Source organism: Apus apus, chromosome 5 (genome assembly GCF_020740795.1).
Source record: "Apus apus isolate bApuApu2 chromosome 5, bApuApu2.pri.cur, whole genome shotgun sequence".
Classification (NCBI taxonomy): Eukaryota; Metazoa; Chordata; class Aves; order Apodiformes; family Apodidae; genus Apus; species Apus apus.
Window position 1 is genome coordinate 18,500,953 of NC_067286.1, and position 27,036 is coordinate 18,527,988.

At 46.8% G+C, this 27,036-nt stretch overlaps 1 protein-coding gene across 2 annotated transcripts in view; it reads right to left on the reverse strand.

Annotated features, from left to right (window-relative positions):
* CD151 (CD151 molecule (Raph blood group)) overlaps positions 1-23,448 on the reverse strand; it is a 38,227-nt gene extending 14,779 nt beyond the window's left edge. The window contains exons 1-2 of one of the 2 annotated variants that reach the window (XM_051621616.1): positions 23,365-23,448; positions 4,788-4,921 (exon numbers count right to left, since the gene is read on the reverse strand). The gene's annotated coding sequence lies outside the window, so the exon portion shown is untranslated. Of the gene's footprint in view, positions 1-4,787; positions 4,922-22,760; positions 22,918-23,364 lie in introns of those variants that run through there. The other variant, XM_051621615.1, reaches the window with a different exon arrangement.
* Between the last annotated feature and the right edge of the window lie 3,588 nt (positions 23,449-27,036).

The window sequence follows — 27,036 nt, forward strand, 5'->3', positions numbered from 1 at the left end:
GGCATTAGTTACAGCTGCCTTAAATAGACTGCTCTCTCAGTTTGGGGTATTTTTAATCTCTACAAGTTTAACTGGGAACAACAAATGCCCTATCCAAGTGCAACTACATTTTATTTACAGGGAACTGTTTGTGTTTGCTTCATGCCAGCTCACTTGAATACCTCAGCCGGGCCTGTGCTTTAGCTAACAGGGAAGGCAAAGGTGAGAACATACCAGCAATCCTACCCATGCCTGTCCACTATCACCATTTCACAAGACAGTATTTTTCTCTAGAATAACATATGGCAACAACAGCTGGCAGCAGAAAGGTGTTTCACTGACAAAGGGAGCAGCTTTAAGATGGTGGCATATATCAAGAAGAATAACTCTTCAGTGTTATCTTCAGAAGATACCAGAATCTCCAGCAATGCTCAGATTAATAACCATGTCGCAGCACAAAAAGACCCAGGGAGGTGGGGAGGAACGGGTGCTGGTGGCACCATACGCACACCACAGACTTGTAAATTCTGAATGAGAAGAGGCCAGGTGAATGCAACATTCATGGAAGGTGACAGATTTATAGCTCCCAGAGGCTTAATTTAACCACAGAACAGGAACAGAAGCAGTGAGGCAGGCTCCCACAGTCACACACGCCTGCACAACCCAAAATAGGTACCTCAGCCCATAGCCTAGAGATGCCCTTCCAGTAAGAGATTCTAAGGGCTGCACTTGGCTTTTTGTCCATCCCTGATAATAAGGGCCATATGCAGAGGAAAATGCACTACAGGTTTGTTGAGTCTTACCCGGTTCATATAATTGATAGCCAGTATATGTTAACAATGCTTGCTGTCTTTGGGCCAGCTTCTTGGCCCAGTTACCCTCTTGTTCCAGGGGATTTCAGGAACCTTTCCCTTTTCTTCTCAAAAAAATAAAAAAATGCCACTGCAGGTGTTTCCACATATCCCCATACAGTTGCTGGCTCCTAGCAAGGGATACTAATTTGTTCCTGCTCCACTGAGTGCTGCCTACTTCAGAAGGCTTGACTTTACTGCTGGGAGGAGAGAATCCATCTGTTTCCAGAAAGCTGGCAGGAAACAGCTGCAGGTTTATAAAGCTAAGTGATTCACACAAGGATGGCAGACCACGAAACAGAAAGGAATCAGGGCTGTCTCCTGTTTGATCTATCCTTCCTCATCAAGAGCAGAGCTGATGGCACCGGCTCCCTCTGCATGCCTAATGACTCACTCAGTGAGCTGTTCAGGGAAAGAGAGATGGCTCCAGACCCTCTTTTTGGAAATCATGGGTTTGTGCTCCTTGTCTCACATAGTGTGACCTGCCACCACCCATCGCCTGCAAAGACTGGGTCAGGCTTTAGGTAACTATGTGTATCTTCAGGGAAAGCAATCAGAGACACCAGTGGAATGCCTTTCCCCAAGAGCCCAGGCAGTGGAAAGGTGAGCCATAATCTGCCTCACGGACTAAGGGCAACTTTGGGCTCTGGGCCTCGTGGTCTCAAAAAGCACAAAGGTGCTGATCTGTGCCCAGCACCAGCATGAATATAGGGGGTCTCAGCCTAAATTCACCATGCTCTCTGGGTTTCAGCTGTCTTCATAACAGACCCTCAGAAGTGACATAAATCACTCTTGAAACCAGACAAGAACAAGTAACATTAATTATCACTATAGTTAAATTCTATTTTAAAGCAAAAAGGCAAAGGTCTATTCTGAATTGTACTGATTATTATGAAAGAGCTCTCCAAGGGAGAGAAACTGGTGACCTATGCCATGGGGTGTACTTACAAATGCATATAAATATTAATTCGACATAAGCTTCAAAATGGGAAGTGCCTTGCTAACTGAAAAGGTGGTTAGAAGACCACCAAAAACAATTCCATAATGAAGTTCACTTGGTCCAGTCCAATAGACAGTAGCTTCACCAGCAAGTTAAATTTAAGCAAGCAATCACAGGATACAGGCTGTGAAGTTTAGTCATACAGTGAAGAAATGTATTTTTATATAGTTTCCCAGAAATCAACAACAGATTCTACTATGCATACACATACTGCAATGTGACAAGTAGAAATAATGCTCTAATGAAAATAAAAGGTGGGAGGAAAAAAAACAGGACAAACTCAGTATGACAGACCCTGCACATGAAAGGGAGGGGTGATTATTTGAAGATGAATTCAAGAAACTGGGATTTGAACAGTGTGAAACTGAACAGTGTGAAACCAATTCTCCATTCTGACACAAACTTTCTGCATGGCCTTGGGCAAGTGTCTTAGTCTGTTCCTTGCCTCTGCTCTTCCTCCCCAGCAGAAGACCCTCATCTTTCTCTAAACCTAGTGACGTTGTAAGGCTCTGCACTGAGAACTCCTGCTGACAGAAGAATGCCAGCTTTGAGAAATGACAGGCTCCAGGTGACTGGTGTGTTAGCAAAAGCCCTATAGCAACACAATTACACTGCCTCAAAAGTGCTTGCCTAGGCAAGCTCTGAACTGGTAACAACCTTGAAAGTACAGACAGCCAAGTTGATGTCTGTAACATCAGCTGCTCTCTGGTGTTGAAGAACAGGAAGCACAGCCTAGCCACAGCCAGACCAAAACAGAAACAAAACAAGAATGAACAGATAACAGAAGAGTTTGCTTGATGAGAAAAGGGCCTTCTTGGTATTTCCACTCTTTTCCTTTTGTTCTCCAATAAGAAATTTTGCAGCTATGGCTAAGTACCTAAATGATAGCAGTCAATCCACTTTATTCTAGAAAGGCCTGGTCCCATCTTTGATTGGGAAGACTCCTGTACACTTTCCCTATGAGGTGTGCTGGACCTTCTCCTCTCCAGTGGGGACACCTGCTTGAGTGCTTACTCCTCAGAGGCTGAAAAATGAGACAAGGGACACCTGGCTGTACCCGTAAAAGGATAAGAGATATCAATTCATATGTTTAATGAGCCAGCTTTAAATATTAAGAAATCTTTCACTGTTAAGTTCTAAAACTGTAAGACCTTAGGATCCTTTAAGATAATTGTCATTATTGTATTATCATCTGGCCTAGGTGTTATTATAAACACTGTTTTAGATCTAATATAAGGCCTACTATTCAGTAAGTTGCTAACATTTAAATGGTTAACTTCTGCCAACTAACTATTAGTTGTGCATTTTATTGTTAAGATACCTTTTGCATTATTGCTTTAATGTTCTGTTCTGCTACAGTAATATCCCAACACTCATACAATCCAGATTGTGCCTTTTTTAGTTCAGTTTTTAAGACTCCAATGCTGTTTGCAATAAATCTTGTTTTGTGTATATACATCTTGTCTGCTATCTGGCCCCATTTGGGACAGAAGTACAAGAGAACAGAGTAATAGTGAAGCACTTACATGAAGAGCAAGAAGGAAAAGGTGATCCACCTATACAAAGATCTCAAAAAAAAAAAGAAAAAAGGAAAAAAGAAAGATGAGCACATCCTGCCCTATCTGACCACAATCCACAACCTCACAGTTGGGTAAGAACACATGGTGCATACTGCCAGGCAAGGCAGGAGTCACTTCAAAAGCCAAACCATTCCATGACCTGACTTTCTCAGTCTCTCATCCTACTGACATTGAATCCTTAGGACAAACTGAACAACAGCAACACACGAGAAGTTGAGCAGTTTGACTCCAGATCTGGGTGCTGAGCTCTAGGAAATACAAGCATTGCACAGTTGTTCTGTTGCACTGAGCCACCTAAAATCTCAATGGCAGGACTTGGTCTGGTGTCCCACATCAGACCACTGTATTTTTATATTTGCAGGCCCAAAGGCACACACAGGCACACACCTACATCCCAGCTCATGAAGCACATGGCATGTGTGCCTGCACACGCACACACACAGAGTCCTGCTGGCTAGACCTTCGTTTAGTCAGCAGAGACGTTGCTTGATACATTTGCCTCAACTTGCACAGTAACTGTACTTAACCAAATAGCAAAGAAAGCCAGGCCTGCAGGCTTTTTCTACACAACCTGCCCTAAAGCAGCATCTGATGGATGGGCAAGAAACAGTGCTAAAGCAAATGAAATAGTTCCCAGGCCATTAAATACATCACTATTTTTAAATATTGATTTTTGAATGAGAGCAAGAAAATCGGTATCCAACACATCAGTAAAATCTATTCCATAAATAACCTGTATGCCAGCAGTTAGATAACTTCTAACATCTTTGCTAATGCACACAAGAAAGACTTGATGCAGAATATCCCACTGCACCTATGCTGCTATAAAAGCTTCCAAAGGGCTGCAAGTTCAACTCTGTTAACTCCCTACCAATACAGACACCTCACACACCCTCAGAAGGCACACTGCTAGTGTGGAGGGTAAGGTTCAGCTACCCTGAAGTCTATCTGAGCTGGGCCAGATAACCCTGGCCCTGAGGCACCTCTTAGCAAACAAGCGGATGTCCTCCCCTTGGTATATGCATTGTAGGTATAGGCCAGTAACATATAACCTTCAGCAAACTAACTGAAGACCTCATTCTTCAGCAAGGCTAAATACCAACCTTTGAAAGCATGATCTAAGTTCCCTCTCTGTAAGATGAAAATATTACCACTGCTACTTTACCTACCTCCCTGAAAATTCTCAGAAAAGGCCTTCAGCTGCTTATCAACTTGCCAACACATCTCACAGAGCCCAGCCAGAAGACATTAAGTAAAGCCTTCCCCAGTGCAGAACTCTAAAGCATGCAGGTTAACAGCTCTGATTTACACAACTACCCAGTGCCGCCATCCACCCCAAACTGACAGCCAACATGGGTCAACATGCTTGACACTCACCTTTCCCACCAAAGCAGCTCACTGCACCAGTGCAAACGTTCAGTCCTCTTCAAGTGCTTTCTTCCACACCCCCTCTTCTGGTTGGCTCTGCTGGATCTCTGCTGGAGCACTGCTAGATTCAGGAAAGTAGAAAGCTGAAAAAGAACAGAAAAGAAATGCAGAGACATGAACTACATAAAAGATTATTCCGAGAATCAGTATCTGATAATGCACTTCACCATCAAGTACACCAATGGGGTTGCAGCATCAGTGGACAAGGGGAGAGCAACTGATGCAATCTACCTAGACTTGTGCGAAGTATTCGACACTGTCCGGCACAACATTCTGGTCTCTAAAATGGAGAGATACGAATTCAAGGGACAGACCACTTGGTGGATAAGGAATTGGTTGGATGTTTTCATTCAAAGAATAGTGGTCAACAGCTTGATGTCCAATGGAGACCAGTGATGAGTGGAGTTCTTCAAGGGTTGGTACTGGGATCGAGGCTGTTTTACATCTTTGTTAGCAATATGGACAGTGGAATTGAGTGCACCCTCAGCAGGTTTGCTGATGACACCAAGCTGCGTGGTGTGGTCGACACACTGTAGACAAGGAAGGCCATCCAGACGTGAGCCCATGCCAACCCCATGAAATTCAACAAGGCCAAGTGCAAGGTCCTGCACCTGGGTCGAGGCAATCCCGAGCACAGATACAAGTTGGGTAGAGAATGGATTAAGAACAGCCCTGCAGAGAAGGACTGGGTGCTGGGTGACAACAAGCTCAACATGAGCTGGCAACATGTGCTTGCAGCTCAGAAGGCCAACTGTATCCTGGGCTGCAGCAGAAATGTGGCCAGCAGGCCAAGGGAGGTGATTCTCTCCCTCTACTGCACTCTTGTGAGACCCCACCTGGAGCACTGTGTCCAGTTCTGGAGCCCCCAGCACAGAAAGGACATGGAGCTGTTGGAGCAAGTCCAGAGGAGGGCCATGAAGATGACCAGAGAGCTGGAGTACCTCTCCAGCCTGGAAAACAGAAGGCCCCATGGAAACCTTACAGAAGCCTCCTAGTATCTCCAGGGGCCTACAGGAAAGCTGCGGAGGGACTTTTTACAAAGGCAAGTGCTGACAGGACAAGGGGTAATGGATCAAAACTGAAAGTGGGTAGATTTAGGTTAGACACTAGGAAGAAATTCTTCATTGTGAGGGTAGGAAGATATTGGAACAGGTTGCCCAAGGAGGTTGTGGAAGCCCCATCCCTGGAAGTGTTCAATGGCAGGTTAGATGAGACTTTGAGCAACCTGGTCTAGTGGGAGGTGTCCCTGCCCATGGTAGAGAGGTTGGAACTCTATGATCTTTAAGGTCCCTTCCAATGCAAACCATTCTATGATCCTATTTTAAACAGTACTGTTCTCATTACAGATCCCTGACAGACACCACTTGTCACTGATCTCAATTCGGGCATTGAGCTGTTGAGTACTACTGCAACTGTCCAGCCAACTCCTTATCCACCTGTTGTGGTTTAGGCCCAGCCAGCAAAAAAGTACAACACGTCCACTTGCTCACCTCCCTCGCTCCCAACTGTGGGACAGAGAGGAGAAAATCCAACTAAGAAACCCATGGGTTGAGACAAGTACAGGTAGTGTTTCTCTCACCAATTATGGTCACAGGCAAAACAGACTCAACTTGGGGAAAAATCAATTTAATTTATCACTTATCAGATGCAAATAGGATAAAGAAAACAAAGACCAGAGCTTACATACTTCACCTTACCCCTCCCTTCTTCCTGGGCCCAGATCACTTTGTTCCTGATTTCTCTACCTCCTCCCCCTCAGAAGCACAGGGGAATATGGATTGGGGTTTATGGTCAGTTTGTCACATTTTTTTCTGCTGCTCTCTCCTCCTCCAGGAGGAGGACTCCTCACAGTCTTCCCCAGTTCCACAGCAGGGTCCCTCCCATGGGAGAGTGTCCTTTATGAACCCCTCTGCCATGAGTCCCTCCCATAAGGTGCAGTTCTCCAGGAACAGACTGCTCTAGCACAGGTTTCCCACAGAGTTACAGCCTGCTTTGGGTGCAGGGTCCTCCATGGCTGCAGGTCCACATCTGCTCCACTGTGGTCCTCCTTGGGCTGCAGGGGTACAGCCTGACCTTTCACCATGAGCTGCAGGGGATTCTCTGCTTGGGCACCTCCTCCCCCTCCTTCCTCACCCACCTTGGTATCTCTACAAGTATTGCTCTCACCTTCCAGTCTCCTCTGCCTTGAGGTCTAACAGCAGTGGTTTTCCTCTTCTTGAACATGTTAATCATAGAGGTGCATCCATTGTTGTTGATGCGCTTGGCCTTAGCCAGAGGCAGGGCCAGATTTCTGGAGCCAAGGGAGCTTTCAGCAGCTCCTCACAGGATCCTCCCCTGGGGCTTTTCCCCAACTATCAAATAGTCTGTTTCTCAAATCCATATATCTCCAATGTAGAGGGAAGGCTGAGGGTGACCTGACTGACATGACTTTTCAAGTATCATGGAGAGTGGCTTGGCAACTACATCAGCCAGTTGCCTCAGGACTCTTGAATGCATCTTACTGAGCCCCATAGACTTATGTTCAGGTTCCTCAGGGGTCTTGAACATGATTTTCTCTTACAGTGGGAGGGACTTCGCTTCCCTAGTCCCTGCCTTGAGGTCCAGCCACTCAAGAGGTGTGGGAAGAAGGACTGCCAGTGAAGACTGAGGAAAAAAGTTGCTGAGTACCCCAGCCTTCTCTTCCTCCATTGTTACCAGCTTGCCAGTCACGTTCACCAGGGAGGGTACATTTTCTTTGACCTTCCTTTTCTGGCTGACATACCTACATATTATTATTCTGACATACCTTATTATTACTCTTTGGATGCCTTGCAAAATTCAGCTCCAGCCACACCTTGGCCCTCCTGACTCCATCCCTACACAACCAGGCAATGTCCTTATACTCTTCCCAGGATACCTGTCCCTATTTTCATGTCTGTGCTTTCCCTTCTTGCCCTTTAGTTTGACTAGTTGGTCTTGACTCATTCATGCTGCTTTCTTGCTGTCCATTCCTCACTTCTTACACCCAGGGATCAACAGTTCTTCTACTCTATGGAAAGCATACTTAAAGATCTGCCAGTTCTGTTCTGCTCTCTTGTCCCTGGGGGGAATTTCGCAGGGGATACTAACTCCTTGAACATGTGGAAGTTTGCTTTCCTAAAACGCAGGGTCCTGACTTTATTTTATTTTTTGCCTGACTCCTATCCCTCAGGACTGCAAATTCCACCTGTGCGTGATAACTGCAGCCCAAGCTGCCTCCCATCTTGGCATCACTGATTAGCTCTTGTGTGTTGGTGACCAGCAGGTCCAGTAATGCATCCTCTCTGGTAGGACTGTCTATTACCCGTCTTAAGAAGTTATCCTCAGTGCACCCAGAAGTCTTCTGGATTGCCTCCAGCTTGCTGTGCTACTTTTCCAGCAGCTGTTGAGGTAGCTGAAGTCTCCCAGCAGGACAAGAGCCTGCAAGCATGATGCTTCCTGTAGCTAGAGTAAGAAGGCTTCAGAAGTAGGCCCCCCTCTTGATCAGGTAGCCTGTAGTAAACACCAGCCACAAGACTTCTTACTCATAAGCTTTCAACCTGCTCATGGCTACTCTTCAGAGACAGTTCTTCACAATCTATTCATTTCTTGATGTGGAGAGCAATCACTCCGTCTCTCCCTTCTGAGTAGCTTGTAGCCATTGATAGCCACACTGCTGTCATGGGATTTGTCCCACCAAGTTTCAGCTATGGCAAGTAGGTCATAGGTCTCTAGCAGCATGGTGGCTTCTGACTCTTCCTGTTTGCTGCCCATGCTTACTGCACTGGTACAAGGCACTTCAACTGGGCTGTTGGCTGTGTTACTTTTTTAGAGGAACACTGCTTAATTCCTTTGAGATATTTCACTGGTGCATCCCAGTTGTCTCCTATTACCTCAGGAGTCCCTGACATGACTCTACAAGACTTCAAGTGTGCTCCAGTGTAGCCAGCATGCTGCAAGGCAACAGGCTGAGGGCCCATGCTAGCACCCTATCCCTATAACCTTGGCAAGTCCATTACTGTGGAGGCAGCTAGGCTGCCTAAGGTAGTTGTATTGGAAAACAGCCTCTACCTCTTTTAAGCCCCTGCTTTTCTAAGGCAGAGGGTCTCAGATGTTTTGCAATTGTTTATATTGTCACATCTTCAGCCATCTCACCCTCATCCCACAGCAAGCAGGTTCAGTTCTCTCTGTAATCTGTTTACACTGGCATAGCCTGTGGCAGGATGGAGAGGAGAAAACAGCCTTTTTTTCTCCCTAACCTGTCTGTTTGGATGCTGACTTAGTGATCCTTTGATCTACACCCTGACACAGCCTAAGGCTTAAGTTCTTATCTATTGCCCATACCAGGGTACAGAGGCAGTAATCCTTCCTGACTTGCCTGCGTGGGATAATGGGGTGTTTGTGAACCACCCAGGAAAAGAAAAAAGTTACTTTTTATTAGCAGATCAAATTTAACACAATTCCTGACCATTTTAACTTCCTATTATCTTCAAGGGGAGACTCCTGTATGTCTTTACCTTGCATAGTATGGGAAGCACAACTTCATTTATAATCACCTTGGATAACCCCTGAGCAGATTCCATCCCCTATGAAAAGGAATGCTCTGGTAAGACCTAGAAACTTGTTACTTCAGATGACTATATAGCCTCTAGACCATAAAAATACCTTGAGAGAAACAGTGGAAATCCCAGCACTTGAGCCATCGCTAAGTAGAATAAACAAAGGTCCTAGAATCATTAAAGATCAGATAATGGAGCTTTCTGAGGAACTGGGGAGAGGAGGAAAGGTGTAAGCAGCAATCACCTGCACAGCAAACAACAGCTCTGATGCATCCTCAGTCCTGAAGCTGGGCCCAAACTCCCCCCAAGCAGACCTTGTGCCACTTCGTTTACTCATCTGCTTCATGCTGCTCCTATACTCCTACCCTTTAGAAACAAAAGCTGACTCAGGATGCAAAGCGAAACACTTTGCTTTCCACCTCAGCATGTTGCAACATGCTGGAACATTAAATTACTTGTACCTCTAGGGCTGGGGAGAAGGCAAAAGGAGCCAGACACCCAGTGAGGTGAAGAAGCTCTTTCTCAGGAACTGTCATTTATATTGGTGTGTGGGGCAGGCACACAGAACAGATTTTGTTCCAAAACTCTCTTGCCTGACCCTTCACATGGAAACTGAACTCATTTGGCACTGTTCAATGAAATTCCCCAGACCACAGCGTGGAAACTGCCTTTATTCTCCTTCTTCCTGTTGTCTAAACTTATCACATGCTTCTGAGGGCATGGAATAATCATCTTTGCCTGTAAAGTACCCAGCACAAAAGGACATCATCTGAGCTTCTTAGGAGCTGCTGAGAAGTCTGGAATACAAAGCAATGTTTTCCCACTCCTATCAGGAGTGTGTACAATTGTTCTGGGAGAGGTGGAGACAACTTAGAAACCCACTGACATTCAACAAGTAGCAAGATCTTCAACAGACCTTGCTTGGCCCTACCTACTCTCAACCGGAGAAGCACCTTTCTGAAGAACTTACAGAGGGAAAGAGAGATCCCATCTGGGAGTTTGGGAGAATCTCACCCCATCACTCTGAGACTAGGCATCACCTCCACAGGTGTATCAGAGTCCCTCTGTGACCTGTGGGATGCTGGCCAGTTCCCTCCTTTCCTCTATCCTGGGCTCAAGTTGCTGCGTTTTGAACAGAATCTTCAAGAGAGATGTTCACCCTGTCAGAGTCAGGTACCCAGCAAGGATACCTGAAGGATATTACTAATTTTATTGGCGTCACTGAAGCAAAGGGCACCAGAGCAGAGAATCACACCAGGGAACCCTTTCTTAGTGGCAAAAAAAAAAGCAGCAAGAGCACAAGGGGAGAGGGCGCCCCAGCCCTTTGCCCTGCCCCTCAACCCGAGCGGGACGAGCGAGCTCCTGATGAGCAGCAGCTCCGACTGAGCGCGGGTGGGACAAACTTCAGGTAGAGGAGCAGCCTCAGGGAGCAGGAGCGGCCGGAGCGCGGGGAGCAGAGCGGGCAAACGGGGTGCGGCAGCTTGTGCAAGCAGGGTGGGCAGGTGGGCTAGCTGGACTGGAAGTGCTCACCCTCCCAGAAAAATTCCGACTATGGTCTCCACTCAGTCTAAAGCCACGGTCAAAAAAAAATGTGGCGACCCAGACTGACCTATCTCGGAAACACACAGCCATCCAGGTGTTGGGCTGCATGGAACGTCTGAGCCTGTCACTCTTGCCAGAGGACAGCAAAGACAACACCTGTGTGTGCTGTGACAACCAGGTAAATGATCTGCTCAGCCTGGTGGCAGAGATGAAAGAGGAAGTGGAGAGATTAAGGACTATTGGGGAATGTCAAAAAAAAAAAAATAGCCTGGTGGAGCCCTTTTCCTTAGGGAAAAGGCAGTGGTTAGAGGCTCCATGAGCAGTAGAGGATCTCCTGTCCTCTTGTCCCTGCTCAGGGTAGCAGGTGAGTCCCCTCCAGGCCTCCTCCACCTCCCCAGATGCCCTTACAGAACAGATATGGGGCTCTGGAAATAGAGGACCAGGGAAATGAGGATGCTGATAAAGCCCCATCCAAGGAGTTGCCAAAGCAGTCAGCTCCACGCATTAAGACTTCTTCCGTTAAGAGCAAGAGGAGGCTAACTGTTACAGGAGATTACCTTTTGAGAGGAACTGAGGGTCCCATACGCCAGCTGGACCCTTCACATAGGGAAGTCTGCTGCCTCCCTGGGACCCGAGTTAGGGATATAACCAGGAAAATTCCTGGTCTGGTATGGCCCTCAGATTACTACCCTCTTTGATCTTTCAGGTAGACAGTGATGAGGTAAAGAGAAGAAGTCTGAGGGTAATGAAGAAAGATTTCAGGGCCTTGGGGTGACTGGTCAAGGGATGAGGAGCACAAGTTGTGTTCTCCTCTATCCCTCCAGTTCCAGGGAATGATGAAAAGGTGAACAAGAAGACCCAACAGATCAATGCTTGCTACCAGCAATGATGCTACCAGCAGGACTTAGGGGTTTCTGACCATGGTTTGATTTACAGGACACCAAGCCTACTGACAATGGATGGGAAAACCCTATATCACAGGGGGGAAAGGGTATTAGGTCAAGAGCAAGGCAAAAGCCCAGCTGGAACGCAGCTTGGCCACTGACATAAGGGACAACAAAACAAGTTTTTACAAATACATCAACAACAAAAAAAAAGAGCCAGGGAGAATCTCCATCCCCTACTGGATGCAGGGGGGGGCACTGCAACCAAGGATGAGGAAAAGGCTGAGATACATAATGCCTTCTTTCCCTCCATCTTTAATAGTCAGATCAGGTCCCCCCTGAGGGTGTTCAGCCTCCTGAGCTGGAAGATAAGGACAGAGAGCAGAACAACCCCCCCCCCCCCTCTCCATAACACAGGAGGAAGTAGTTAATGATCTGCTTCTGCACCTGGACACGCATAAGTCTATGGCGCCTGCTGGAATCCAGCCTAGAATACTGAGGGAGCTGGTGGGGAACTCACTAAGCCTCTCTCCATCGTTTATCAACAATCCAATGCAATGCTACAGGCTTGAGGAAGAGTACCTGGAGAGCTGAGTGGTGGAAAAGCACCTGGGGGTGCTGATTGACAGCCAGCTTAACACGAGCCAGCAGTGTGCTCAGGTGGCCAAGAAGGCCAAGAGCATCCTGGCCTGCATCAGGAATAGCGTGGCCAGCAGGAGTAGGGAAGTGATCGTGCCTCTGTACTCAGCACTGGTGAGGCTGCACCTCGAGCACTGTGTGCAGTTGTGCCCCTAACTATACAAAGGACATTGAGTGGCTGAAGTGTGTCCAGAAGAGAGCTACCAAGGTGGTGAAGGGTCTAGAGAACAAGTCCTATGAGGAGAGGCTGAGAGACTTGTGGTTGTTTAGTTTGGAGAACAGAAGGCTGAGGGGAGACTTCACTGCCCTCTAAAATTACCTGAAAGGAGGCAGGTGTTGGCCTCTTCTCCCAAGTGAATAATGACAGGGCTAGAGGAAATGGCCTGAAGTTGTGGCAGGGGAGGTTTAGATTGGACATTAGGAATAATTTCTTTACTTACAGAGTGGTCAGGCACTGGAACAGCCTGCCCAGGGAGGTGGTTGAGTCACCATCCTTGGAGGTATTCAAGAAATGTGTAGATATGGCATTTCAGGGCCCGCTCTAGTGGCTGAGGTTATGGGTCTTTTTGGTGGGGTATGTGTGGTTGTTTGCCATTTGGTTTTGTTGTTTGTTTTGGTTGTGTGTTGTTTTTTTTCTGGTGGGTTTGGTTTTGTTTTTTTTGTTTTTGTGTTGATGGTTGGACTTGGCTATCTCAGAGGTCCTTTCCAACCATCATGATTCAATTCAAAAGGAACTGCATGCCTAACACACCTCAGGAGCTGCCTGCTCTTCAAGACAAGAGCTGCTCCCCAGGAGAAGAGCACTTAGCCCTTCCACTCATTTTTATTAGACTATTTACTACCCAGGAAAAGGCCTTACTGAGACATAAATAACAACAAGCATAAATTTCTAACTCAGTAAGGATTTACATGTTCAGCACCACACACATCTGCAAATTAAGTGTTTATGCAGGGATAAGTCAAACCTGGGCAAGGTGATGAATGGCTTTGGGATCCTTGAGGATAAAAGGGACCTTAGCATAAATATAATTTCACAGAAAAGAAGGAAAGTGTGAGAGAAAGAGCAATCAAGTACGCCCAGCACTGCATGTGTCCGTACTCTAGCAGCACTGTTCCACTACAAAGCAAACAAAATAACCTACATATGGCTTTCTAGTCCTAAGAAAATATGCACTGAGCCACATTCAGAGAGCCCAAAGCCCCTGTCTACTGCTCCCAGAGTGGATAAACAATGGAAGCAAATGTCCCCAGTCCTTATCAGGAGCTGAAAGACAGGCTAGAGACCAGCACACACTGCACAGCCAATGGGAACTCTTCCTGCATTAAACAACATCCTCTTGTATCTCATAAGGCGTCCTTTATCCTGAATGATCCTGAAGCACATTATGCTATTTATACACAGAAACCACTTAACTAGTCACTGAACTGAGGAGAGGAGCAGTAACTGTCCCTTTTCACTCACTCAAAGCACCAGAAATCAGTGCCTGGCATGTGTTTACAGAGAGCTCATCCCAGTAAGGGTTTGCCATGACAAGGAACATTGGTCAGGGTTAGCCAATAGGCAAGGTAAACTCTTCACTGCAGCCTGCTAAGGGTATTTTAAAGTCTGTCTTCCCAATTCTGTTTACAGGCATCGGGGTGTTTTCTGGGTTTTTTTGCTTTGGTTCAGGGTATTTTTTTATTTTTGTTTTGTTTTGGTTTTTTGTTGTTTTTTTAAGCAGGGCTTTGTCTGCACAGGAGAGCTTGCCAGTAGCATTAAACCACATTTCTAAACAAAACAGTTGGTGCAGAATCAGCTTTCCATCAATTCCTTTCTATTCGTTACCTTCCTAATCACTGCATTATTTTCAGCTCAGATCTCAGAAGAGAAGCTACTGGGTCATCAGCGCTTTCAGGAAGTGCTAACAAAACCTCACTGCCCTGTAGTAATGCCAGTACTAGGATCAAGCCAACAAGCACTAAAAATCATAGAATCATTTGGGTTGGAAGGGACCTTAAAGATCATCTGGTTTCAACCTCCCTGCATAGGCAGGGACACCTCCCACTAGACCAGGTTGCTCAAGGCCCCATTCAATCTCTCCTTGAACACTTCCATGGATGCAGCTTCCACAACTTCCCTGGGCAACCTTTGCCAGTGTCTCACCACCCTCACATTAAAGAATTTCCTCCTAATGTCTAACCTAAATCTTCACTCTTCCAGTTTTGATCCATTACCCCTTGTGAAATACCAGTGAAATCTTCAGGAGCCTCCCTTCTTACCCAGCACAGCTACCTCAAGCGGAAACATTCTTGCATCTGGAACTACCCACTTTACCAGAAATGCAGCACCAGAAATGGACAAGAAGTCTCTTCTGACCATCGGTCTCTATATATCCTGATATCTGTGTCTCCAGGATTGTTTTGGAGTGATCATTGAATGCTTCTGAGGAGTTATATTCCTCTCCAGAGCTAAAAAAAATTTTTTCTAGAGTCAGATCAAATATCAAGCACAGTGCAGGGCAAATTAAATGACATTTAATTTCCCAGAGCTTTAAGCCCAAGATCGTAATAGCTGCCTCTCTCCTGTTATTATAGGAGCAATGCTGGAAACAATGCTCAATCCACACTGCTTAAGGCTGCCTTGAAAAGGTCAACACTACCAGTAAAAATTAAACAATCCCAGCCAAGAAAACCCCAAACATTCCTCCCCCATGTTCTTTTGTAGCAAATTTTAAAAACCATTTATGCAGCTCTTTTTAGATGAACCTGCAAGCTTGACAGGGAGGCACCAGTATGTGAATAAATAACCAGGAGGCAAAGGGAGTAGGGTGATATGACAAAGCTTCACTAAGCCTACAAGGAGCTTGAAACCTAACAATCCACATGCCCCTCTGTGCCTTGAAGGTCAATTTTCAAGTCAAGGGGACAATATCATCTCATCTGATCTCCTGTTATTTTTACAGATTAAAATTTTAAAGGCTAAAAATAGTCCATTCTACAGCTCTTTTGAGCTCAGCAGAAAGCAGCATAACATGTAGCAGGGTCAAAACCCTGGATTTCAGAAGAGCTAATTCTGGCCTTTTCAAGAAACTGCTTGGAGAAATCCAATGGGATAGGGTACTGGAAGGAAAGGGGGCCCAAGAGAGTTGGTTAATATTCAAGCACCACCTCATCCAAGTTCAAGATCAAAGTGTCCTGAAGAGTAGGAAATCAAGTAAGAGAGCCAGGAGACCTGCATGGTTGAGCAGGGAACTACTGAACGAAATTAAGTGGAAGAAAGAAATTTATAGATCATGGAAGAAGGGAATGACCACTTGAGAAGAATACAAGAATGTGGTCAGAGAGTGTAGGAATGCAACAAGGAAATCTGAGGCCTCCCTGGAATTAAAACCGGCAAGGGATGTCAGGGACAACAAGAAAGGCTTCTTCAAGTACATTGGAGATAAAAGGAAGACCAGAGGAAATGTGGGCCCACTGCTGAATGAAGTGGGTACCCTTGTGATGGAGGATATGGAGAAGGTGGAGTTACTTAATGCCTTCTTCGCCTCAGTCTTTACTGCTAAGGCCAAGCCTCAGGATTCCCAAATCTTCCAGACCACAGAAGAAGTCAGCAGTGAGGAAGACTTCACCTTGATTGAAGACAATTGAGTTAAAGATCAGTTAAGGAAACTGGACATATTAAAATCCATGGGCCCTGATGGGGTGCACCCATGTGTGCTGAGGGAGCTGGCAGAAGTCATTGCTAGAGCACTCTCCATCATCTTTGAAAAGTCCTGGAAAATGGGAGAGGTGCCTGAGGGCTGGAGGAAAGCTAATGCCACTCCAGTCTTCAATGAGGGCAAGAAACACGACCCCTATTATTCTATTATTTTCCTCTGCATGTAAGAGACAGAGACATTCAGCTTTGGGCAGACTCATTTTCTGTCTCTGAATGCACCCCATGCCATTAGTGAGCAGAAGGGGTAAAGCAGTCCACAGCATGGTTCCCTTGTACATTACTTAAGATGCTCAGCAAATCCTTAAACATTAAAAGCAAAAAATGCTCTGAGAAAATCCAGAAACAACACAGGCAAAAGTTTCTGAAGAAACTGAGTAAAGACTTTCACTTTGACCTGAGTTTTAGCAAGTACTAAATGCCCACTCTGAAAATGAAGTCCCTCTAGGACATTAGGCAATAGAGGAACCCAGAAAACCAAAGTCACTTCTGGCTTTTGAAAAATTTAGATAAAAACTCTAAAATTCATGCTGGAAGTAACCAGGGAAATTCTGGCACAGAAGAAAAGCCTGCCATTACGGACCTCAGATGAAAAGTTGTTTCAGCAATGACCGTTCTTGTGTCAGGTCCGTCTTCCTGCCACTCAGAAAACTCACTGCAGTGGTATACACGCGTACAGCAGCAGCATCTGACTTGATAACCACTGCCATGTGCACAGACACAAGAAAATAAAAAAAAACCCTCTTTGGTCAGGGTGATACAGGGAGAGTGGATCTAGGCTGGCCAGACATGGTTATCAGTGTCAAAAACTGGAAAGATACTGCTGATCTGCAGCAGTTATGCCCTTCATAACAGGGAAACCAGCTTCCCTCTTACACACTTGTAAATATACTCTTGGTAAGAATTACTTTGATATAACTACAGTAATTTAATTTGGATACTTTCACTTCTTTCACCAAAGCTGGCTTCTCCTCTCCCTTTTTTTTTTTTCCTAAAAACTTTTCAAAAATTCCTGTTGAAGTAGCAAACAATAAAACCCCTTTTTTCTACAAGGGGGTTTTCTTCCACATGGAGACACATGCAGCCAAAGTAAAGCTCCTCCCACCAGCAAAAGCAGAGTTTTTTCCACTGCAACTGTTCCTGTTTCCCTGCTCAGGAGGAGGAAAAAAGCAAACTGAGACTCAAAAGGTACAGAAACCAGCCTGACAGTTCCTCCTCCTCCAACCAGAAAGAGGTCCTCCCAATACAAAGAAATTTGTTCCTCCAAAAACCCTCCAAATGGACAAGATAAATTGGAGACATCCAGTCTCTCATCTCACCTCTGGCAGACCTCTCACCTGTCTCCAAATAAAGATGGAAGATGGCAAGATGGGGGACCTGTAACTAACACAGCTTCCAGCTCACTGGCAGCTCAACTCCTCAGCAAATTGTACTTCCGTGCAGGGCTATTCTTATCCCTTCTATGCTACAACAGCCAAACCCACAAGCATGAAGCCCAGCACTTTCCCATGCACACATTCCTGGCACACAGAAATCAACATGCACACCTGAAACCCCTTCCTGCTTCAGAGCTGGCATGCCTGCCACACACTTGTCCATGTGCCTAGCTTCCACACTGCTGTACACCACTGTGGCTGCACACACAGCCCGCCACCACCTTCCCAGAAGCTCTGCAAGCAGTGACCATGGAGACAAATAACAAATCACCACTGTTTCCAGGGCAATGTGGGAGAGAGGCATGGCATATGAATTCCTCCCTTCTGGATTCCACCCAACCTAGGAAGAAATACTGACATTCACAAGCCATGACCCATGCCTGTCTCATCCAGGACTCTGGCTGGAGTACCAGAAATGGCTGGCATCTGCCACCTGGCTCTGTTATCATATACAATTGACCAAAAGCATCCTTTCCCCTTATTTTCTTTATTGCTGCAGTGCAGTGGTCACTGAGGATCAGAGCACTGCCTGCACATACAACTACACAGGTATCATGGCTTTTGCTCTGGGAGGTAACAGGTCAGCAAGGCTCAAAACACGATCCACTTCACTCAAAACAGAAACCACTCTCCCAAGAAATTCCTACATCAAACCACTCTTGGTCCTAGTTTTAACTGGATTTCATTAGTGAAAGAGCCAAAGAATTTGTTTGTCATACTCCAGCTATGCTGATAACTCATACACTTGTATTGAAAGAGCCGCCAAAGACACCTCTGTTAACCATGACAAAGTGTAATTCCTGACTGCCTCCCCTTCTCCCACTAGACCAGTATCTGTCCCATTAGCAGCCACTTATGCTTACATCCTTCTACAGATGAGCTGGCTACACTTTCAGTCCCATGTTGAGCTTATTCCACTACTGCCCAAAATGCACCTTTCAAGCTGTACAGCACTTTCCCAGCTCAGACTGGAGAGCCACCTGACTAGCAAGAGGAACTTAGATTAGAAACACAGACCAAGCTAGTCACGCTCAAACACAGTCTAGACTCCAAAACACACCTCTTATTCTGCCATGCAATACCAGGAGGGCAAAAGAGCAATTATCTGCTTGGTCTTTCTCCTGTCTACTTCTCCCATACGGACAAAAGTGCTCCAGGGCAAGGTATCAGACATGCTTTCACATTACCCATTTGTACAGCACGTCTAGATCTTTCTCCCACAGCATCTCCAGAAGATGTTTGTTCCTCTCAACCTGTCCATCTCCTACAGCAGCAAAGACATCCAGGAGACACTGCAATTTCAGCCCAAACCCACAGCTTTTTAGGAGCATGCACAAACTCTACCAAAGCACAGGCACAACTGTGCCTCACAACTCTTTCAACTGCCCAAGCTTCCCACTGCTCTGTTTAAAACCAGCTCCTCACTGCTGATTTCTTTGCTTTAAAAGGAAAGAGAACCTGGGTTGAAAAAGTGAACTTTGCTCCTTTTGCATTCAGATCTGGTACCAGCAATAGATAAGAAACAACAGTCAATGCCAAACATTTTATGTCATTTACTTCTGGCTCGGTATTTCTTTATGAAGCCTCATTACTGTGGCCAGCAACAATTCATGGGTCTGAGCAACATCCTCTCCCACACCTTCCACATGTCTCACTTCCACCTCTCTTAAGAGGCCGTGCCACACACTCCCCCACTCTGACGAACTCACCACTTACACACATGCTCAGCAGGTAGAAAAAGGGACTGCAGTAGCCTATATGGATGCAGGCAATACATCCCATGCAACCCACTGCACAAGTAAAATTGCATTTGATTGGCTGTACCTGCTGGCAGTGGCTGTGAGTCAGCACTCAAATTAATTTAAACAGCTGCCAAGGACCCTCCCTTCACATTTGCAGAACATAATTCCTGATGTCCTTCCTTATCCCACTAAACCAGTATTCCATCTCCAATCGTGTCCAGCACCTGTTGACATCAAACCTATGCATAAAATGCACACACACAAATATATATATATAAATAACCCAATGAAGACTGCAGCTGGAATGTCATGGAAGCTACTAATCTTCTAAGGAGCAGGCAACACTTTTAGTCCCATGTTGAGCTTATTTCACTACTGCCTGAAATGCACCTACCAAACCGTGCAGCATTTCCCAGCTCAGACTGGAGAGCCATAACCACCTGACCAGCAAGAGGATCTTATGACAGAAACAAAGACCAAGCTGGTCATGCCCAAATGCAGCCCAGACTACAAAATATATTTCTGAATCTGCCATGCAATGCCAGGAATGCAAAATATCAATTCTCCTCCTCCTCATTCTGCTGAGAGTTTTATTGCTGTGCAGCAGCCACAATGCAGGACCAATAGGACTGACTGAATTCAGTCCCCAGGATGCCAGGATGTTGAGATCATGAACAGAGATGGTCAGGCGGGACAGAGCAGAGATGCCCATCAGCAGTGCTGCTATTACAGTGCTGTTCCTTGCCAAGAGGGCCTGGCAGCAAACAGGTTTTGTGCCATGGGGAGGGATGCTATGAGGAGATGCTCTCTGCAGAACTGACAAAACACCTCATCTCCATCCTGCACATACACAGGGAGAGCTGGAGATAACCCTGTGTCAAGCCCAGACGCAGAAAGCAGAGGGGGGGAGTAGGAGAGAATCTTCTCAGGAGGTTTCAAGAGCAAGACTGGCAAGACCACAGGGGACAGCAGCAGTAGACTGGGACATGAAAAAGCAAAGCTCCTCCTTTTTGTTTTCCAGAGTCAGTTCATCCACCTTTTATTTTTCTAAGCTTGTCTTAGCTTTGTAAGTGACCAAATCACCTGGAAATGTCCAACAGGATAGTTCACCATATACAGGTATAAATAATGATAGAGAGGTTACATGTAAAATACATACTTTCCTCCTATGCAAAACAAGTAGCCCAAGGCACTCCTTAGTGCAGAAGCCAAACTTCGTAGAAGCAATGAGTGAACTTACCTGTGACATGACTCAATTAGACAGCTCAAAGCCCAGTCCCCTCAGGACTGTCTCAAGAGCAAGGGAGTTGTCTGGTCTGCATATGTGCAATGGGAGCAGCTAGAGTTGTGCTACAACTCTTATTAGCTGGGAATAATGCAATACACCTGCTGGAAACTTCCTAAGAGGGACAGATAGCACTCCACCAGCCACTCCCACCTAGCATTTTTGCTTGACAAGGGAATACAAGCAGCTTTCTTCTACCCCCTTGCTAAAGAATCTCTGACATCCATCGACACAAACTTACAGAGGCTGCACAGAAAATACCCTTCACAGAGCCAAGATTTCAGCTTTACTTGAAGAGAAGCCTCAGAGTGCTGCCTGCTTCTAAACTGGCATATGACTTCCTTTCTGCACAAGGGGGCTGGGAAGCTAAGGTACTGAAGAAAAATCTTGGGTTGGTATTCCCTGCTTACTCAGAAGATGGCTTTTCTATTAGATCCACAAGAAGGAGAGCCATAGCCCCAGCTGGGCTGTCAAAACTTCTTCTTGGTCAGTGCTCCGCTCTCTGCACTAAGAACAAACCCTTCTTTAACACACCTGCCTTGAGACAGGAAAAAGAAAACTTGACTGTTAAGTTCCCAAAAAAACATGCCACAGGCAGGAATAACCACCTCAGAATCCACAGTAAAATGAGACCTCATACGTGGGACATTATCTCAAGCATATAGAAAGTTATTGTTTACTGGAGCCAACATACAGCAGTGACTGCCGGGACTTTTACCAGGCAGCTGGGGGAGTAATTCTCTTCCACTGCAGAAGGATTCCACCAAGAAGATAAGCCATCATTTTTAAAAAGCCACAGGCAACATATATGCAACAGTTTGAAATAAAAAATGCATTGTGCAGAAATACAGCTAATGGACAGAAAGACAGCCAGGTCAGAAACTCAAGGACAGCATCAGAGCAATGATGTAATCTCATGGTAGTTGTATGATGGAGTTCAAATGCTGTGAGCTCCTCCAACTCACAACTCAAGCTTTCAGCAAGGGCATCTGACTTAAAGTAGTGGCACTTAAGAGCAGCTATAGCAAACCGGAACCCAGACCCATCTAAGCAAGCTAGCGTTATGTCTTTAAGGACCTGTCACCAGATGCCTCAGGTAAAGCTGAGTGACGCAGTCCCACACATTGCCCAGCTTCCAACAACTTGCAGATTGGGAATTGCCTGTCCCATGCACATAAACACCTTCAGAGAATCTAAATACACTGAAACTTCTGCATTGACTTTTCTAGTTCCTGTTGAACTCAGCAACAGCTCAGAAGAGACAGATGCTCTACTCTCTCCACCACAGGCAGACATATTTGGTAGCAGTGAGTTGTGCAGGACTGGGATGGACATTTATCTTACTGGTTACACACTAAGGGGCCACTCACCACTCAGCCTCAACAACACCAGGCAGCAGATACACCATCACACCAAAAGCTTCCTTAAGAACCTAGGCAATGGCCTCATGGATGGCAAGGAAATGCATTTTGGCAAAAGGGACCGGCTTAAAAACTGTTTCAAAAAAACAACCACCAGTGGGCATTATCTCCAACAGGTGATGCCATTTTTATTAACCCTGGTTCTAACAGACACCATGTGAACTCTCAAAGCAAGCCAGGAAGTGCTGTAGGGTGAAGTGAAGCAGCATAATTTAAGGGATGCTACAGAGTAGCCAAAATAAAGACATGTCATTGCTAAAATTCAACAGGATACTGCAACAGGTTAATTACAAAAGCCCCTGGGTATAGTCAGGATACTTTTTTTTACTTTACAACAATTTGTTTTCATGAGATGACACGGAGCAAAGGCTACTGGGAACGGCTCCTCATGGCAAGCAACACCATGGTGCAACAACAACCCATCACCATCAACTTCCTATCTCATTCAGCTTCCAAGAAAATGAAAGAAACAGAACATCATCTGCAATCTGTGGAGAACAAGCGCTTGCTCTCCCGCTCCTCCACAGGTTCTACAAGCCCAGTCTTTTTTGTACAATAGGGAGACTTAGCTGAACAAAAGGCAGAGAGAGATAAACATCGTTTTATAAGCTTATGGCAACATGCAGAAAACATCTGCCCTAATGCACGGGCTGCGCAAGGCACAGGCCCTGCCTCTCGCAACAGGTTAAAACATTAGAAAATAAATATATGCAAAAGCCAAACCTCCGTGAAGTTGTACCGTGCCACTGGGTGCCGACAGGGAAACAAAGCAGCGCTTCAACGGAGCTGGCCTTGGACAACCGCAGCCAGGTACAAAGGGACGCGAGGGCCCGGTGGCCGCGCGCGCCGGCAGGGAGGGAGCGCAGCAAGCGGGGCCCTCGGGCAGCGCCCCGCCCCGCCCCGCGCGGGCAGCGCCCCGCCCCGCCTCCCCTCCCCACGCAGGCAGCGCCCCGCCCCGCCCCGCGCGGGCAGCGCCCCGCCCCGCCCCGCCTCCCCTCCCCACGCAGGCAGCGCCCCGCCCCGCCCCGCGCGGGCAGCGCCCCGCCCCGCCCCGCCTCCCCTCCCCACGCAGGCAGCGCCCCGCCCCGCCCCGCGCGGGCAGCGCCCCGCCCCGCCCCGCCTCCCCTCCCCACGCAGGCAGCGCCCCGCCCCGCCTCCCCGGCCCGCCTCCCCTCCCCACGCGGGCGGCGCGCACTCGCCGCCGCCCCGGCCTCCCCACGCCGCGCCCCGCTCCCGCTCCGCTCCGCTCCGCTCCGCTCCGCTCCCCTCCCCCGCCGTGACGCGCCCGCAGCCCCCCGGCCGCCATTTCGCGGGCGCCCCGCCTCACCCCTCCGCCGCTAGCCGCGCCGCAGCGAGGCCCCGCTTCACGCCCAGACCTGCCGCGCGGCGAGACGGGGAAGGAACCCGCGGCCAGAGGGCGGGACCAGCAGCGCAGGCCGGGACAGCGCTACAGCCCCCGCCCCAGGGCGGGTCCTCGGCGGGCCGCGGCTCCCCTCGGCCTCCGGGCCGCCGCGCCCAGCTGGGGCTCCGCGCTGCTGCTGCGTTTCGTCTCCCGCAAAACAGCACCCGCTGAAACCCGGCGGTTTGGCGGCTCGGCCGTGCGCGCGCGGCGGCCGCAGGGCGTGCAGGCTGTGCGGGGCGAGCCCGCCCGCGCCCGCCGCTCCGGCAGCGATCCCTGACCCACCGGCCGGGCCTCGCCCACTGCCGCGGGCAGCGCTGCAGCAAACCTGAGCCGGAGCGGCTTTCGCGTGCTTTTGTGTTGTTGTTGGGTTTCTTTCCTATTTGGGTTTTTTTTTTGTTGTTTTGTTGGGTTTATTTTAAGGCTCAGGCTTGCTTGTTAAAAAAGTTTTCCATGAAACATCCTGTAATCAAGATCAAGCCGTGACTGGCACATTTGCCTCCTCCTTCCATAGTCTCATTTTAACTTTAGCCCAAACAATTCTGTGCTAAGCAACAGCCCCACGCAGAGCCTGGTCTCAGAAGAAAGACCCTTGCCAGCTCCCCTCAGCAGCTGAGTGGCCTCACATGTTTTTTTATGGATGGAGATCTGAGTAGTGAGGGAGAGAAAGGGCCTTTTTAGGACTTCCTGGATGTTTGGACTGTGACACTTAACCTCTCTCAGCCCATGGGCCCAACTGAAAAATCACTTTGTCCTTGCCATTGAGTAAACCCAACCCCTCTCTCCTCAGACCACATGGATTCTACCTAAGGTTTAGCCTAAAGCCCCTGGAGAGCCAAGTGATTAAATAAAGCCTTAGGGGACCAGCTCACACATTGAGACATTTCTTGCAGGGAATGTGTGGCATAGCCAGGAGGCAACAGGAGATGCCAGCCCTTACCCCAGCCCCAAGCCCTCCTTGGCAGAGTCCTGACCAGCCAGCTACACTGGGCTGCTACCTTCTTGCCATGTCCAGAGATTTCATGTACAAACAGGGAAGAACGTAACTTCCCGCCCTGGCTGAATTGGGTCAGCAAATGGTCATGATGAGGCACAACTGCTGCCTGCACTGCAGGTGAGTGCTTGGGAGAAAGCCTGCAGGTAGAGGTGAGATGTACCACCACCACTCCCCCCTTCCCAATCTTCAGCTTATTACTGAAGTAATATATATTTAATGGAGACATATTTACCTTGGAAAAACTAATTTTACCTGGCCAGGTCTCCCATGCACTACTTGTTTCAGGCAAAGAACACAGCTACATTTGTGTTTGCAGGATCGGGGCCTTATTAAATGAGATGGCTTGATATGCATATAAAACATGCCTTACAGGCCTGAAGAGTCTGACAGATTATTCTAGCTGTGCCAAATTAAATTTCTGTGTGATTCATAAACAGCCAGGTAAGTAATAAGCAGACTGATGGTGGCTCAAAGAGCTAACAAACCTCTGAGCTGCAGGACTGTGAACCTATTTGTGCTGACCAGGAGATTTTCAAATAGAGCAGTTAAAGGTGCATAGCATGAGTTACGACATACATTTGTATTTGGAGCTTAAATACTTGGTCAATATATATATATGTGGACTAGTCAATTAGCAAGTAAAAACATGAAAAGACACAAATAAAAGACAGTGACAAGACAGAAAATAATGTGAGAGACTGCATGAGCCCCATAGCAGGAACTGATAAAAATGGAAATTGCCTCTTGGAGTTCAGGCTGCTGGAATAAAAAACGTGGAAGAAATCAACATCCCAAACCTCTGCAATTCCTGCATTTTTCTGGTGGGAAAGCTTTAAACTTAACACTGTGGCTTCAGGTTCTTTCTTCAGCCCTGTTTTGGGTTTTTAATTATATGCTGTCAGACCAATCCTATTACGCTTATCCATAGCATATTAACGTGAAAGAGACAAGAGAAACTACAAGGCAGTGAAGTCTCTTCACCTGTGTGCAGAGCTTTGTGGGACTGTGGCTGCTTATCAGAGCAGCTGTTTTTTGTCTTTGCCCCTAGATCTGATTGTATACACAGCTGCAGTGTTGCATGTGCCAGGATAAGGCTTCCTAGGCTGTAAGAAGAGTAATTTCTTGCAATATGATTCCAAAATGCTTTACAGTTTATGTGAAAAAGTCACCTGTCCCCTAAGAGACCGCAGCCAATACAGCATAGGCATAAGCCCCCAGGCAGAGTCTGTTTTGTGTCCTTTGTTTCAATGCCACCTCAGGATATCCTGATTATTTGCTTTTTATTTACCCTGCAGTTTCCAGCAACCATTTTGCAAAGGGTGGCTGCTCCCAGAGCTTCCATTCAGAGGCAGGAGAGATTCTGAAAAAAAACAGGGGGAATCATAAAATCATAGAATGTTAGGGGTTGGAAGGGACCTCTAGAGATCAACCCTCCTGCCAAAGCAGAGGATGTAGTAAAATTAGGCATTTTGTGGAAAGTCTGTTTGGGTCTAGTATCAGACAAGTTTAAAAACTAATTACATGCCCCTCTAGACTGTGTCCAAGTTGTCCAAGTGCAACCTGCTCAAACTCTGTGCCACTTTGTCACTGCTGAAACAAAAGTCCACCCTGTTCCAGCTAAAAATAGATCTTACAATGAACAGTGTTCTATCAATTTATAGCAGGGGAAATAAGTAATAATTTCTTTCATCAAACAGCAGAGAGATTAGTTTTGTAATGCACAAACATCCAGCTGGAGCCATGGAGGACAGGCTTCTCAGCACTTCCTGAGCAGCAAAAAGGGGAGATCATGCTAAAGTCAGTAACTGAAGAAGGGAGGCTGAATCTCCTGCAGTGCCTGAAAAAAATCTCTCAGCACAACCATGTGTAAGATGACATTTCTTTATTGTCTGTACTCTGCTTGCACACTAAAGAAACATGCTTAAGGTTGTACATTAAAAAATCTCACATGGTAGTTATTGCTGTTGCAATATTACGGCACTGATAAAGGTATGCTTTGATAAAGGTATGTTAAAGTATACATAGACTAGCTGGTATTCATGTGTCAGCAGTATTTCACACCTGTCTTTCATATGCTCTCTATGCAGCCTTGGAGGTGTGCATTCAGACCACGCTAGCAGACCAGCTACTGCTGTCTTCCTTCTGCAGCTACTTCCCAAGTCCTTCTGCTGCAGGTAAGTAAATCTTAGCATTACTGATGTGTCCTGACCAAAGATATCAGTTCTTAGTCAGTGCCACTCCTTATTAACCTGCAACTGGAGCATGATGCAGAGAAATCATAGACAGCAGCTTGCCCAAGTCAGTGGTTTGACCTATTCAACAGGTGACAATGCCTGTGCACCTTCTCATCCATATTCACTAAAAAGACAGAAAGCCACATCTGTGTTCAGATTACAGGTGCTTTCTGAAAACAGAAAGGTTTTCCCTTCCCAAACACCATTTCTTGCAAACACAAAAAGTTCCAATTGCAGCACTGCTGGTGCTACCATAGACTCCACACCAGCAACCTTGGTTTCTGCTGCATGTCTCTTTAACTTTCCATTTCACAGTCTCTGGAAAATATTACTGCAGTTAAACAGTGTGAACCCAGCCAGCCAGCAGGA